This window comes from Castor canadensis, chromosome 3, assembly GCF_047511655.1.
Source record: "Castor canadensis chromosome 3, mCasCan1.hap1v2, whole genome shotgun sequence".
NCBI classification, from domain to species: domain Eukaryota; kingdom Metazoa; phylum Chordata; class Mammalia; order Rodentia; family Castoridae; genus Castor; species Castor canadensis.
Genome location: NC_133388.1, coordinates 180143348 through 180160385, shown reverse-complemented (window position 1 = coordinate 180160385; position 17038 = coordinate 180143348). Strand labels below are relative to the sequence as shown.

General features: G+C 36.6%; 2 pseudogenes; one reads left to right on the top strand and one right to left on the bottom strand.

Moving 5' to 3' along the window:
* Nucleotides 1-4350, bottom strand: part of LOC141421453 (stannin-like) — a 58581-nt pseudogene extending 54231 nt beyond the window's left edge.
* A 7670-nt stretch (nt 4351-12020) lies between these two features.
* Nucleotides 12021-12289, top strand: LOC141421368 (ragulator complex protein LAMTOR5 pseudogene; annotated as a pseudogene).
* The last annotated feature ends 4749 nt before the right edge of the window (nt 12290-17038 follow it).

Sequence of the window (17038 nt, the reverse complement as noted above, 5' to 3'; positions counted from 1 at the left end):
TCTTTTGATTTGATTCTGCTCCCATTTTGGATCTCAGAATTTACTTTTTCTTTTAGACCCTTTATTATTGCCAATTAGTAAAGCCAATTCCCCCTGCAGCTTTTGTTTACAAAAAAAAATTCATTTCTCTACCACCAGGAGGCAGTGTTGAAGTAGCTCTAAACTAAAGAAAACCACCAGCCCAAAACACTGAGGTGGAACTTGACTCCTCAAATCTGGAGATTTCCCCTAGCTCTGCTCCCAGAAGTAAGAAAATACACAGTCCTAACATTTCATAGGAATCATCAACAGCCCTAAAAGATATGTGTATACTCATACTGGAATTCGTTTTCCAGACTTCTTTGCAGTTTATAATGCTATCATTTGGGAGGGGGGTGTTCTTGAGTTTAATTCAACACTTATCCATTCAAGACAATTCATGTGTCTGCTTCTTACTCAGTTCTTTATTGTTAGCTATCGAATGACTCTTCCTTCCTATTTGGAAGAATGTGACGAATAATTAAAGGATAGAGTCCTTTTATTCTTTCATTTTTAAGTGTTTTAATTTTAAGTTCTTTAATTCCTTAAAAGCAATCCTAAATTCTTTAATTTTTAAGTACTTTAAGTTTTAAGTGGAAGATTAGTGAGTTTTTAAGAAAATACAGGATAGGAAAAGATGAAAGATTTCCTTTAGAATTGGCATAGTTCATAGATGTATTAAAATCTTTCCTTTAGAATTGGCATAGTTCATAGATGTATTAAAATCTTACAGCACTGCTATGAAATAAATAGAATTTCTATTTACAGCTGGGAACTAGTGGTGGCTCACACCTAGCTGCTTAGGAGACTGAGATGAGGAAGATTGTAGCTCAAACCAGCTTGGCAAATAGTTCTCGAGGCTCCATCTCCAAAATAACCAGTGCAAAAATGGACTGGAGATGTGGCTTAAGCAGTAGAGCACCTGCTTTGCAAGCATGAAGCCTTGAGTTCAAACCCCAATGTCATCAAAAAAAAAACAACAACAACAAAAAAAAAAGAATTACTACTTACAAGACAAATACTTAAAGTCAAACCTTATCTAAGATTAAATAATTATTTGCTCCACATTTAAATTGAGGTCTGTCTGATTCAACAGTCCACTACTCCAAATCACCTTGCAACTAAAAGCAATGGTGCCAAGAACAGTGAGTGAGCATATCAAATTTGGTACAATCATCTCTCAATTCAGTGATCTAATCCTCATAATAGTCTGGAGATTCATCATTAATGAATGCAATTAATGAACACAGCCACCCACCAATTGTACCCAGGCACTGTTAGAGGACCTCAGGGCATATTCACTGATTGTGTGTGTGTGTGTGCCTTTAATTTACACTTGTTATTACAGTCTTACTTGATATTAGCCTTCCTCAGCCTTCTTTTTTCCTCATTTGAAAGGCCATCTCCACTGCTACCCTAAATTACCCCTTCTGAATAGCAAGAAAGGAAATGATCAAAGCTCCTATATCAGCAATTCCCAAAGCCTAAGCCCAGGAAGAGAATTTAAAGTCTTTAGAGTCACAGCCTCAAACTTCCTGTCCTGAGCTGAGAGACCCTAAGATCTCCAGGCTTCTGAGCTTTATTTTTGCCAATTTTATTTTAGTGACTTATTAAAATCACCTATGCCTACATTTTCATGCTAGCAAGTAAAATGGCTGAATATTTGTAAACTCATAGAATTATTCTTTTTCTCAAACTATAGAAAAGGTCTGAAAAGAGATTTGATGATAAATTCATCCATGTCTCTTCAAGGTCATTAGGACACACAGCAAGACCCTCTCTCAAAACAACAAATTTTTCAAAAGTTTAAAGGCTAGGCCACCAGATTTCTTATAACAAGCAAGAGACAAATTAAAAGAGTCATATGGTTAATTGCCAGAATATTTCTCAACTATTCAAAGAGAGAAGCAATTTACTTTAAAGACAGAAGTAAGCAGTAAAGTTTTAAGGAAGTATTTGTTAAGTGCTTAACAGATTCTTGTATATTAATAAAGTTAGACATTGCTTTATTTGTTCCCCCATAATTTTTGTTTGTTAAGATAGGTCAAGAAAAATTATCAATGCTTTTTAAGAAGGAACTCTGGAACTTTTGAAACATTGGTGAGCCTGCAAACAGCCTCTGAAGAAAGTAACTGGTGTCGTCATCCTGAATGCTGGACCAGTCTACTAAGAGAATTGGAAAGCAACCAGATGACCTCTGAAGGACACAGGACCTCTTCTCTGTCTTGGGGAAGGAAACGATAATGGAAGGCGATGGCCTGAGCTCAGCTCTGCTGTGAAACACTTCACATGCAGGTGAGTGGTCATTTGTAGTCACCTCCCCTTGGTTTGGACTGTTTCTGGTGGCAATTGAGGGAGGAACCCCTAGGGCTAGAAGAAGGAAACTAGAGTTTTTTAAAGAAAACATACCTACCATGTAAGGCAATGATGACTGTGTTCCACACCATGATTTTAAAAACTTTACAATATGGAAGGGTGTCTTAAGGTAAAGGAAATGAAGTACATTGCATACTTTTCTTTCCAGCTCTCCCCCACAGATCTCTCTGCACCATGCTCAGCAGTCAGGAAAAGCACTGGAAGAAATTAAAAGGTTACCACTGACTGTCAAATTATGATGGCCCCAAACTGAGGACAATAAAAACTCTAGACAACTATGTTTGGGAAGTTCTGGAGCCATCTGGTTACCAGTATTTGGGTGCTTTAATAGTCAAGAGAAATGCCTGTGGTATTTTTTTCTTCTTTCAAAGATGGTCATTATCACTATATAATATCATACTAGCTATTGATGAATTAAGTAGTCACTAGAGTGCCTTTAATTTGAAAGTTAGGAAAGAATTACATTCTGACAACATGGTTCTCCTGAAATTCAGATACCTGGACACCTACAACCTCCTACTTGAAAGCTGCTGGTGAGAACCGTCTCTGACTGGAGCTCTCCATTCTGTGTTCTGTTAATAGTTCAGCCACGGGTTGCAGTACAATTGCCCATTTGTCCTCCTTGCTAAGGGACCAGTGGTGAGAGTGGCTTCTAAGCCAAGAGCAAAGACTCCACCCTGAGCAATTTTGGCCTAAAAGCAAGCCTTCAAAAGAAAACAACTTATTTCTAAGTTGCCAAATACTCTAATACAAACAGAATTCTGTTTTTGAAAGCAAGATGGATCAAAATTAGATCAAAGCATGATTGCTTCTATTTACCTCCAGGTCTGATCTGTCAATGAACAGGGCAAAAAATGTCAGATCAGAAAGTAGTGACTGGTCAGTGTATCAGAAGTAGTGTCACCACAGGGCTTATAACAAAGAATAACAAAGGCACTTATTTAGTGATATACGAATAGTTGTATATGCACATTTCCACACTCTAACATGAATAAACATTTGTATGTATACTTATATGTATTTACACCCTTGGAAAAAATTGTCGACTTTTAAGAGTTTTTAAATTTTAATGTGAGAAGTGTTCTTTATCAATGAGGTTTATTTTATCTAAAACATGCACTATATTTCAGACAAACAGGATTTTCAAAAATATTATTTGAAAGTATTTGGAAGGGAAAGAAAGAAGCCTCTATTGAGACCGATTTATTTGGTTATTTTTCATTTTTCATTTTACTTATTTACCAAACACTTATATAGCACTTACTATGCACCCAAGCACTATTTTAAGCACTTTGCAAACATCAACTTGTTTAATCATACAACAACCCTATAAAATGTGTACTATTATTAAGTGACAGATGAGGACACTGAGTACATACAGAGAGGTCAAGTAACCTGCCCGGGTCACATAAGTACTAGTGGTCAAGGTAGAATTTTCACCAGGCATTTTGTCTATGAACTCTGTTCTTGTCCCCTTGCTTCCACAACAGATATTTATATAACTAGTCTTTTTAATCCATTCCAAGTCTGAGCAAAAATATGGTAAATGATTTATGCAGATTAAGTGAATGGCACTACATAAAGATACTTTCTCATCAAATTTATTTAATTTCTTTATAAAATGATATTAGCTCTGGGGCCCAGCATGATGGAGCACATCTGTTATCCCAGCTACTTGAGAAATGAAGGTAGGAAAAGTAAAGTGTGAGGCTGGTCACTGGAAAAAGTGTAAGACCCTACCTGAAAAACAAACTAAAAGCAAAAAAAAGCATGAGGCCCTGAATTCCAACTCCAGTACTACCTGCTCTCTTCAGCCTTCTTGTACTTGTCCACATTGGCTTCCTGCTTGTGTGGTGAGCAGGCAAGTTCTATGTGGACATCTCTAGATGACCCTCCAGGGATCTCCGCTTCGCAGTTAGTACAGCTGAGTTGCTTAGAACCCTGTCTCCAAAGCATGTTCAAAAGAGTAAAATCACACTCTAGTTATCACCAGTTCACTGTAAGATGCTGCACAAACCAGAGTGACAGTAAAACATTTTGTAAGACACAGTCCCAGCACACCTGCCAAATCATAACTTGTCAAGACTTTCAGGATCATTCTATCTAAAGACTTGGCAACTTATATTATCTATTCTGTTATAAAGTTATGATTATACAAAGTTGTAATGTTAAAGTTTGTTCTGACTTGATTTTAAACTAATAAATACAAAAAAGATGATTTTAGGAAAGAAGCATTTTTATTTATAAAACTATAAATTAGGTACAAAATTAAAAGGTTACAAGGTTATAAATTTACAATATTATAAAATTGAAACTCTAGGCATTAAAGTTTGTTTTGATTTCATTATACACTATTAAATACAAAAATATTATTTTAGCAAAGAAATATACTTCTAATTTATTTTTAAAAAGTAAGGAGATATCCACCAAAACATAAGGAGATAATATTTTCAATTTATATATTCTTATACATATATGTACTTTGTAGGATTTCTGAATGGAAGTTGGAACAGATGACAAAATCTTTCTTGGCAATGACAGAACTTAATTCATATTAATTAATACTAGTAGTAATATCTGACTACATTTCAGTGTGTACAGCCTGTCCCATCTCAATCCTTACTACCACTGCAATACTTCAGGCTTTAACATTTCTCATTTTTCATTCTTCTCCCCTCCCCTATTTATTTTGTAGCCGATAGATTGATCTTTCTGGAAAACATATGACTTCATGTTACTTTCTCCTTAAAATATTTCTGTGAGCCAGGAGACAGTGGCTCATTCCTGTAGTCCTAGCTACTTGGGAGGCTGAGATCTGGAGGATCGCAGTTCCAGCCCAGCCCAGGGGAAAGTGAAACCCCATCTCAATCAATAGCTGGGTACAGTGCCATGCCTATCATCCTAGCTATGCTGGAGGCTGAGATCAGAAGGATCACAAGTGTAGGCCGGGCTGGCCAAAAAGTTTTCAGGACCCCATCTCAAAGGAAAAATCTGGGTATGGTGGCGTGTCCTGTCATGCAGCGATAATAACAAGTATTAAATAGAAAGGTCTCCATCCCTGACAGCCCAGGGGAAAAAAAGCAAGGCCCTAGCTAAAAACTAAGCAGAGAAAAAAGGGCTGGAGACCTGGTCCATATAGAAGAGTGCCTACTTAGCAAGCACAAAGCCCTGAGTTCTAATCCCAGTATTTCCAAAAAGAAAGGAATAAATAAATACACAAATAATAAACAAATATTTCTATGATTCTCTGGTAACCTGAAGAACAAATTGTAACCCTTTAGAGGAGTATTTGGACTTTCTGCCTCTTTACTTCTACCAAACAACCATGTTTTCACCTCTTACATTCTCCAAAGGTATTCTCTTATGTGTGTGGTCTCCCATGTGTTATTCACTAACTTTAAACATCATACTTATCCCTGTTCTTACTCAGTTGACCATTTTCCTCAGTTCCCTATCATTCTTTTTTTTTTTGGCCAGGTGGGATGGAGGAGCATGGGGTTTGATCTCATGCTTGCAAAGTAGGTGCTCTACTGCTTGAGCCATGCCTCCTGTCCATTTTGCTCTGGATATTTTAGAGATGGGGTCTCAGCTGTCCAGGCTTGCCTGGAATCTCAGTTCTCCCAATCTCAGCCAGCCAAGTAGTTATGATTACAGGCATGAGCCACACGAGCTCCTGTCTCCTATCATTCTTCAAATAGCCTCTCAGGTAAGACTATTTCTTATCTCTCTCCTTTTCTGTCTTATACAACTCTCTAACAGGTTTTCATGGTATGTTCTGATTTCTATAATTCTGTCATGGATCCATTCATTTGGAAAATATTAAAAATGTACAGCTATATGATTAGGTGTCTATGCTGTTTAAAAAGTGAACTATTTGATGGAAGATATATTTAAAATTTTTTATCTTTAATATCCAGCTACTGTAATGCTTGTTACAGTGATCAATAAGTGCTGTATATAAATTACTAAATTTCTAGAAGTCATGTATACATAAGGAAATACATTCATCAAAATTACTGAATCATGTGCAATATGCTATTAAAAGTAGTTTGGGAAAAGGATGGAGTCTTATTTATTATACCAGTAACAATGTAACATCTACATACATAAGATTTCCCTTTGTGATATTTGTATTCACAAGTACCTGGCAAAAATTAAAGGTCAAATATGTATGATCCAATACTACATTAGTAATATCCAGCTACATTGCCACAAATCTGAAAATATTCAATATTCTTCCAGAAGTTTTCATCCCTTCTTTGTATTAAATGTTTAAATATTCTCAAATGAATTATATTTTTAAATTACTTTTAATTAAAAAGTGAGAAAAAATGTTAACCCCACAGCTCACTGTATTTTACAACAGTTTTACATGCAAGTACTTCAAAATTTTGGCAATGATTTAAGTAGAGTTTTCATTTTAAATGGTGACTGAGTTAATCACAGACCATTTGTAATGTTAAACTCTTTTGCCAGGCACTTGTGGCTCATGCCTGTAATCCCAGCTACTCAAGAGACAGAGATCAGGAGGATTGCAGTTCAAAGCCAGCCCAGGCAAATAGTTCACGAGATCCTATCACTCAACACAAAAAGGTCTGATGAAGTACTCAAGGAGTAGGCCCGGAGTTCAAACCCTAGTACAGCAAAAAATAAATAAATAAGCTAATTAACAGAAAATCTCAACAAAATATGAATAACTGTAGATAATGGCTATAATTACAGATCATTTTAATTTGCAAATATCAAATTAACATTCTAGAAATTAAAAGCTCTATGGATAGGCTTATCAGCAACTGAGCATAGCAAAAGACAGAATTAGTAATTTCAGAAACAGGAGAACAGAAAATATATACTCCTAAGAGGTAAAGAAAGAAAAGAAGAGGAAGAAAGAACAAAGTAAAAGAAATATATCAGACACAGCCTGATGATATAACACATGTGTAATAAGATTAAAATAAAAAAAGAAAAATATGGTAAGATGGGCATGGTGGTACATATCTGTAGTCCCAGCTACTTAGGAGGCTGAGATGGGAGAATCCATTGAGCTTACAAGTTTGGAAACAGGCTGAGCAACATAGCAAGATCTCATTTCAAAAAAGAAAAATGGAAGACGAAGTAGTTTTACACAATATTTGAGAGTTAATTGTTGCTGGTGCAGTGGCTCAAGTGGTAGAGTGCCTGCCTAGCAAGCACAAGGCCCCTGAGTTCTCAAGCCCCAATACCACAAAAAGAAAAAAGAGAGAGAGAGAGAGAGAAGTAATTGCTGACAATTTCCCAAAATTAATGAAGGAAATCAATTCACTGACTCAAGTTCATTTAATCACAGAAGGGCATTTAAGACACTTAGTCATAGTCAAACTGCTGAAAACCATGACAGACAAAAATTTCAAAATGCCCAGAGAAAAAAAGACAAATTTTTTCAAAGTAATCACAAAATACTGATGGCTGACTTCAAAACAGAAATAATAGAACCCAAAGAAAACCAAAATCGACTTTTTTTTTAAATCAACATTTTATAGTACATAAAGAAAACAGAAAATAAACATCAACTTAGAATCAGATAAGCAGGGAGAGTTTTCTTTTAAAATGTGACATAAAAGCACATTTGATTAACAAAGCATGGTAAGAATTTGATGTCAACAGATTTTCACTGAAATAAGTATAAAAGAATTCATTTGGTAGAAGTAAAATTAGCCTAATAGAAAGAAAGAAATTCAGAAAATAGTAGGAGCAGTGGAAACATCTAACATGCAAGTTTATAAAGAAATAATCCTGTTATCTTCCTGAATTTAAAAAATATATATACATAAAACATATGACAAAATATCACAAATGGAAAGAAGGGATTCAGAGGTCTAAAAGGTCTAAAATTTTATCCATATTGAGAAAATAGTAAAATTAAAATGTTTATATTGTAATAATTTTATATTGTAATAATAATAAATTATAATTTGAATAATAATTCATGACTTGAAGAAGTCATGAATTGAAAATTTATTATGAAATTCATCAACTATAATAATTTTAACCATACCTGTATTTTCCCTTTCAATTACAACTATGCCAAAAATATTTATAGGACTGGAGGTGTGGCTCAAGTGGTAGAGCACCTGCTTTGTAAGAATGAATCCCTGAGTTCAAACCCCAGTCCCACCAAAAAAATAAAAGATACAAAACTTAGTGGGTCTATCCTGTCTTTGTGTATAACACTGTTTAATAAATAAACTTCCAAGATTCAAAACATTTATTTATAAAATAAACTATTTTCTTAGCCACCAATTTAAGAATTCACATTATAATCATTAAATAAAGCTCTAAAAGAAAAACAGTATTTATGAAAAAGAGGGTACTGCACCATAGCTGGAACAATTTGGGCAACAAAATGAATAGAGTGTGATTGGATTATAATTCAAAGTATAATAATACATACCCATGAGTCTGTACTGATACAGATAAATGATTGAAAACAAGTAGGGGACAAAATTCCAATTCTTATTGTAATTCCAAATAAGTGAAGTGGATACTTCACCCTCAAAACTGTAGAATGTAACTCCCCCCTCCTTCAGTACATTTATACATACTGACTTCCTTCCAGAGAATACAGTCAAAAAGAGAGAAAAGTAACTTTACAGTAGAGAACACTTACAGTACCTTTGTCCCACACTCAATGTTGACATGGCTATCACCATTGAAGTTATGAAATATTTTTTTAATATTCATTTTTTTATTCATTTATTCACATGTGCATACATTGTTTGGGTCATTTCTCCCCTCTTCCCCCTGCCCCCATTCTCTCCTCCCCTCTTCCCCTCGCTTCCAGGCAGAACCTGTTCTGCCCTTATCTCTAATTTTGTTGAAGAGTAGAAATAAGCAATAATAAGGACATAGCATTTTTGCTAGTTGAAATAAGGACAGCTATACAGAGAGATTCCTAGCATTGCTTTCATGTACAAATGTGTTATAACCCAGGTTGATTCATCTCTAACTGATATTTACACTGGTTCCTGATCCCCTTCTGGTGTTGACCTCTGTCAATTTAAGGTTTCTGTATTAATTCTTCTGGAGTGGGGACAACAAATGCTTTCATAATTAGGGTTTTCTACCTATCCCCATACCTCCTGTATGTGCTCTCCCCTTGTCATGTGACCCAAGTCCAACAACATTGCTGTATTTTCCCCAGATCTAAAGTCTGCATATGAGGGAGAACATATGATTTTTGGTCTTCTGAGCCTGGCTAACTTTGCTCAGAATGATATTCTCCAGTTCCATCCATTTACCTGCAAATGATAACATTTTGTTCTTCTTCATGGCTGCACAAAATTCCATTGTGTATAAATACCACATTTTCTTGATCCATTCGTCAGTAGTGGGGTATCTTGGTTGTTTCCATAACTTGGCTATTGTGAATAGTGCCGCAATAAACATGGGTGTGCAGGTGCCTCTGGAGTAACCTGTATCACATTCCTTTGGGTATATCCCCAGGAGTGGATTGCTGGATCATATGGCAGATCTATGTATATGTTTTTAAGAAGCCTCCATATTTTTTTTCCAGAGTGGTTGCATTAGCTTGCATTCCCACCAGCAGTAGATTAGGGTTCCTTTTTCCCCACATCCTTTCCAACACATGTTGTTGGTGGTGTTTTTGATGATGGCTATTCTAACAGGGGTGAGGTGGAATCTTAGTGTGGTTTTGATTTGCATTTCTTTTATGGCTAGAGATGGTTAGCATTTTTTCATGTGTTTTTTTGGCCATTTGAATTTCTTCTTTCGAGAAAGTTCTGTTTAGTTCAGTTGCCCATTTCTTACTTAGTTCATTGATTTTAGGAGAGTTTAGTTTCTTAAGTTCCCTGTTTGTTCTGGTTATCAGTCCTTTGTCTGATGTGTAGCTTGCAAATATTTTCTCCCACTCTGTGGGTGATCTCTTCAGTTTAGAGACCATTTCTTTTGTTGTGCAGAAGGTTTTTAATTTTATGAAGTCCCATTTGTCCATCCTTTCTCTTAGTTGCTGGGCTGCTGAGGTTCTATTGAGGAAATCCTTGCCTATACCTATTACTTCCAGAGTGTTTCCTGCTCCTTCCAGTACTAACTTCAGAGTTTCAGGTCTGAAATTGAGGTCCTTGATCCATTTTGAGTTGATACTAGTACAGGGTGATAAACATGGATCTAGTTTCAGTTTCTTGCAGACAGGTAACCACTTTTCCCAGCAACATTTGTTGAAGAGGTTGTCTTTTCTCCATCGTATATTTTTGGCACCTTCATAAAAAATAAGGTGGGTATAGTTGTGTGGATTCATATCTGGATCTTCTGTTCTGTTCCACTTGTCCTCATGTATGTTTTTCTGCCAGTACCATGCTGTTTTTATTGCTATTGCTTTGTAATACAGTTTGAAGTTGGGTATTGTGATTCCTCCAGCATTGCTCTTTTTGCTGAGTATTGCCTTGGCTATTTGCCGTCTCTTGTGTTTCCAAATGAACTTAAGGGTAGTTCAATCTTTCTGATGAAAGTCATTGGGATTTTGATGAGAATTGCATTAAGCATGTAGATTGATTTTGGTAGTATAGCCATTTTTACTATGTTGATTCTACCAATCCATGAGCGCAGGAGATCTTTCCAGAAGATATGAAATATTGATGAGTATTAAGAACCTGTATGTACCCTTGAAATGATATGAAAATGGACTTTACTTCTGTGCTCTTCCTCTGAAACAGAAAACTCCAGGCTAATCATGAAGAAAATATCAGATGAATCCCAATTGAGGGACACTGGGTAAAATAGCTGACCAGTGTTCCAAGCACAATCTGAGAAACTGACAGTCAAGCCGAGTCTAAGTCGTCATTACTACTAGATATAATATGGTATTCTGAAGAGGATCCTGGAACAGAAAAAGAACATTAGGCAAAAGGAAAAGAAATCTGAATCTATCTGAACTTTAATGAATGAATTAATTAAATTAATACTGGTCATTAATTGAAACAAATGCACCAGTATATTATATGATGTTAATAATGGGGAAATAGAGATAGGGTAAGTAAGAATGCTCTTTACTAATTTCACAAATCCAAGACAGTTATACAGTAAGAACAGGTAAGTAGAAGAAAAGATAATAAAACAATGTTTTATTAATTTATAGGGAAGAAAAGAGAAAAATGAAAAGAAAAAGATAGATACATTTAACACCCACATTTATTAGTCATTACATAAATGTAAACAGACTAGATTTATATTAAAAAAAACTAAGATTACCCAAATCAATATTCAAAATGCCCACTGTAGGCTTCTTGCAGGAAGCACATTGTAATTCTAAAGTGCAAAATACAGCTGAAAATGAAATTACCATAAATCTGCTTTATTCATGATTTATTACAAGCAGCTTTGTCCACATTGGCAAAAAAAAAAAAATTAATCAAAAAAATTTCAAAAACAAAAATTTTAAATTGCCACACACACATTACACAACTCAGCTATTGCTAAGTGCTCGTAGTCAGTCCTGTGTTATTGCCAGTTGTCTTTAACTCATTGTGTGACCTATTGAGTGTTTTCCTGCCCTTAATTTTGTGAATATACACCTCTCAAAAACCAAATGGTGGTAGTGCTGCAGGTCTTGGCCAAGGCAGACAGTGGTCTAGATGGAAGCAACTTTGGAGCATCACTTGGAGGACACAATGAAGAATGCATCCATCATTGGAGTCCTGTGCACAGAGGCACAAGGACTTAATTCTGGCTGCCAGGAACCCTACCAGATCAACATGTTGGAGTGACATCAGTTCTAGCCCAGCAATCTGCTAAACTAAGCCCCACTGATAGTCCTGTGGTGTGTCTAGAATCAAATAATGAGAACATTATGACCCACAAACATGATCATGTCATGGTGGCAGTACACAAAATGGCCTCTTAACATTTCATGCCAGTTCTCTAGCAGCCTGTCATTGGGACCCATCCTACCTATGCTAATGTCTTATAAAATTATTGAAGTTCAATGGTTAGGCCATTTAATGTGCAATGGGCACTTTTCTAGTTATATGAGTAGCTTTTTAACAAAACTTTCAAGACACTAGTAAGAGGGGCTTAGGGGCATGGCTCAAGTGGTAGAGTGCTTGCCTCAGCACCTGAGTGCTGAACCTGAGTTCAAAATCTAGTACCACCAAAACAAAACACAACAACAACAAAAAATAACCCCAAGATATTGCTAAGAAGAAAGGACCATGTTTTGAAGCAGCAAGTCCATGACACACATTTTATATAGAATTTTGTTGTGTTTAATAAATCTGTTAGGAGGGGAAAAAAAAAAGCAAATGGTGCCCCCAAAGCAAGGTAAAGGTTACCGTAATCCTCCCAAGTGAAAAAGGACACACAACATGCTTAATTTAAAATTTTAAATTTTGATCTGTTGAAAAGCATTATGTCCGTAGCACACGTTGGGAGGTGTGATGGAAAAAACAAATAAAATAAAGCATCTGGAATATGTGAAATAAAAAGCATGAAATAAGATCTAGGTTTTGTTGTTGTTTTTTAAGCTGGGTGCTGGTGGCTCAAGCCTGTAATCCTAGCTACTCAGGAAGCAGAAATCAGGAAGATCAAGGTTCAAAGCCAGCCTGGGGTCCTGAGATCCTACCTTCAAAAAACCTATCACAAAAAAGGGCTGGTGGAGTGATTCAAGGTGTAGGCCTTGAGTTCAAATTCCAGTACCACAGAAAAGAAAAAAAAAAGGAGAGAGAAGAGAGGAGGAAGGGAGCAAGGAAGGAAGTGGTGAGGAAGGAGAGAGGAGGGATGAAGGAAGAGAGAGGGAGGAAAGAAGGGAAGAGAAAGGAAAGAAAGAATAAAAAGAGAACAAGAAAAGTAAAAATAGAAAAAAAGGACTTTATTTAATTTTCCCAAAATTTAAAGAAAGAAATAATATCAATTTTATAAAAATTCTCCTAGAAGGAACATTTCCTATCCATTTTTATAAATCCATAATATTCTTTTTGTGTATGTGTGCTGGGGTTTGAACTCAGGGCCTACACCTTGAGCCACTCCACCAGGCTTTTTTTGTGATGGGTTGTTTTAGAGATAGGGTATCACAAACTACTTGCCTGGTCTGGCTTCAAACCTTCATCCTCCTGATCTCTGCCTCCTGAGTAGACAGGATTGTAGGTGTGAGCCACTGGCACCTGACAATAATTACCTTTATACCAAAACATAACAAGATACATTACAGATCAGTATTTCTCATAAATATAGATATAAAAGTCCTGAGCAAAATATTAGTAAATCAAATTTAGTGTAATATAAACTGTACATAATTCTTTATGTAAATTCTTTATGCCAATCACAGAAGTTGGAGTCTATCCAGAATGTATCTGTACAGCTATAAAAATGAATGAATGATACTCAAGTAAAATAAAATATAGAATTAAGAAAAAGTAAATCAAACCAGTTTTGAACAGAACTTTCTCAAAAGAAGAATTCAAATAGTAAAAAAACACATGAAAAAATGCTCACCATCTCTAGCCATAAAGGAAATGCAAATTAAAACCACACTAAGATTCCACCTCACCCGTTAGAATAGCCATCATTAGCAACACCACCAACAGCAGGTGTTGGCGAGGATGCGGGAAAAAGGAACCCTCTTACACTGTTGGTGGGAATGCAAACTAGTACAACCACTCTGGAAAAAAATTTGGAGACTACTTAAAAAGCTAAACGTTGATCTACCATTTGATCCAGCAATACCACTCTTGGGGATATACCCAAAAGACTGTGTCACAGGTTACTCCAGAGGCACCTGCACACCCATGTTTATTGCAGCACTATTCACAACAGCCAAGTTATGGAAACAGCCAAGATGCCCCACCACTGATGAATGGATTAAGAAAATGTGGTATCTATACACAATGGAATTTTATGTGCAGCCATGAAGAAGAATGAAATGTTATCATTTGCTGGTAAATGGATGGAATTGGAGAACATCATTCTGAGTGAGGTTAGCCTGCCCCAAAAGACCAAAAATCATATGTTCTCCCTCATATGTGGACATTAGATCAAGGGCAAACACAATAAGGGGATTGGACTTTGGGCACATGATAAAAGCGAGAGTACACAAGGGAGGGGTGAGGATAGGTAAGACACCTAAAAAGTTAGCTAGTATTTGTTGCCCTCAACACAGAGAAACTAAAGCAGATACCTTAAAAGCAACTGAGGCCAATAGGAGAAGGGGACCAGGAACTAGAGAAAAGGTGAGATCAAAAAAGAATTAACATAGAAGGTAACACCCACGCACAGGAAATCAATGTGAGTCAATGCCCTGTATAGCTATCCTTATCTCAGCTAGCAAAAACCCTTTTCCTTCCTATTATTGCTTATACTCTCTCTACAACAAAATTAGAAATAAGGGCAAAATAGTTTCTGCTGGGTATTGAGGGGGGGGAGCGGGAGGGGGTGGAGTGGGTGGTAAGGGAGGGGGTGGGGGCAGGGGGGAGAAATGACCCAAGCCTTGTATGCACATATGAATAATAAAAGAAAAAAAAGACAAAAAAAAAAAAAAAAGAAAAGGTAAATCAAACCAGTTTTGATGTTTCGCACTCAGGAGGCTGAGGCAGGAGCAACACAAGTTTCAGACCAGCCTGGACTACATAGTGAGCTCCAGGCCAGACTGCACTACATAGAAAGACCCTGTCTCAGTAAATAAATAAATAAATAAATAAATAAGTGAATCACAAAAGAAAATGCGCTGCACAAACCATTTATGTAATGTCTATAAACAATACTAATCTAATCTAATGACAGTAGAGGTCACAAGAGGAGTTACTCTGAGGGAGAATGGTGACTGCACTGGGTTAAGGTGTGTATTCTGGGATGTAATGATATTCTGTGTCTTGATCTCAGAGTTGGTTTTATGAATTCATTTATGTTGTAAGCATGTATCGAGCCCTAGACTTTGATTTGTGAATTTTTTGTATGTGTATGTGTTCTATGCTTCTATGAAAAGCTTTTTTTTCTTTTTTTGGTGTTGGAGATTGAACCCAAAACCTTGCACATGGTAAGCACTCACTCTTACCACTGAGCTATACCCCAGGCCCCTGAATTTTTAAAAAGTCCTCCTTTTACCCAGTCTCCTTTATTGCCAGGAAACATTAAACATATCTGTGAAATATGTCTATCTTCTTTTTTTAGTTTTATACTTAAAGTTTCTCATCTCAAATTTAGAATCAAAGATGCTCAGCGATTAGTTCTCAGCAGTGTGCTGATGGAGGTATGAGTCTGATTCTGCCATCACCGTTTAGCCATTTTAAAATTGTTCCCCAAGGTCTGCTCTCTTATCTCCTTCCAACTCCCTCAGAAAACTGTTAGTGACGTGGGAATCTAGACAATTGCACAACCCTTCTAATGACAATCTTGGAATTAAGACTTTATGCATCACTAGCTGTGTGCATGTACAGTGAGGTAAAATTAATATCCTCTGTGTTGTTTAGTCTATATTTCATTGGCTGGCTGCCTAGAATGACTAAGGCAACTGCCTGAAAAGTGACCCCTTCCCCTTCTTTTTTTAAAAAAAGAAAAAGAAGAGAAGGCAAACTTTGGATTTACTCCTGCCAGAGGGAAAATTAATAAATGACTTTAAAAATAAACTAAAAGGGGAAAAGGAGTCCTCACGCTAGTAGATTCTTTACAGCTCAAAAAGAAAAGTGCTTGATTCAGACATAGTTGCAACCAGGCCAAATTGTCACCTGTGCTCCAGTGATTTACAAATTCAGAGGTGATATTCACAGGCAGTTCTTGTCTTACATCAAATCTTAATGCCAAGTTGATTATACTGTGAGTTATGTACTATAGCATCTCATGTGATACGGATGACACTAGTATTATTTATGCCAATTCTCTCTCTCTCTCTCTCTTTCTGGTGGTACTGAAATTTGCACTTAGGACCTCCCACTTGAGCTACTTCGCCAGGCCTTAAGGCAGTTCTCTGAAAATATTTCATTGTAATTTCATTAAGTTCACATATTGTGTGTACACTCCATATTTATGCCAGAATGTACATCCTCAAGTACTACACGTGGGAAAGATTAAAATATGAATCCCCTGGTCAGGCACCAGTGGCTCACACCTGTAATCCCAGCTACTCAGGAGGCAGAGATCAGGAGGGTCACGGTTCAAAGCCAGCCGGGGCAAATAGTTCCTTGACACCCTATCTTGAAAAACCCTTCACAAAAAAAGGGGTGGTAGAGTGGCTTAAGGTGAAGGCCCTGCGTTCAAGCTCCAGTACTGCAATAAAAAAGATTTAATTTATTTTTATGACATAGACATTCAGCCAGATATATTCTGGTTAAAAGGTAAACTGGTTTGTAGTTGCCCACTTTCTGGTTCTAGTTCAGGTTTTTTTTTTATTTATTTTTTTCTATTCATATGTGCATACAAGGCTTGGGTCATTTCTCCCCCATGCTCCCACCCCCTCCCTTACCACCCACTCCGCCCCCTCCCTCTCCCCCCAACCCCCTCAATACCCAGCAGAAACTATTTTGCCCTTATTTCTAATTTTCTTGTAGAGAGAGTATAAACAATACTAGAAAGGGACAACGGTTTTTTCTGGTTGAGATAAGGATAGCTATACAGGGAGTTGACTCATATTAATTTCCTGTGCGTGTGTGTTACCTTCTATGTTAAT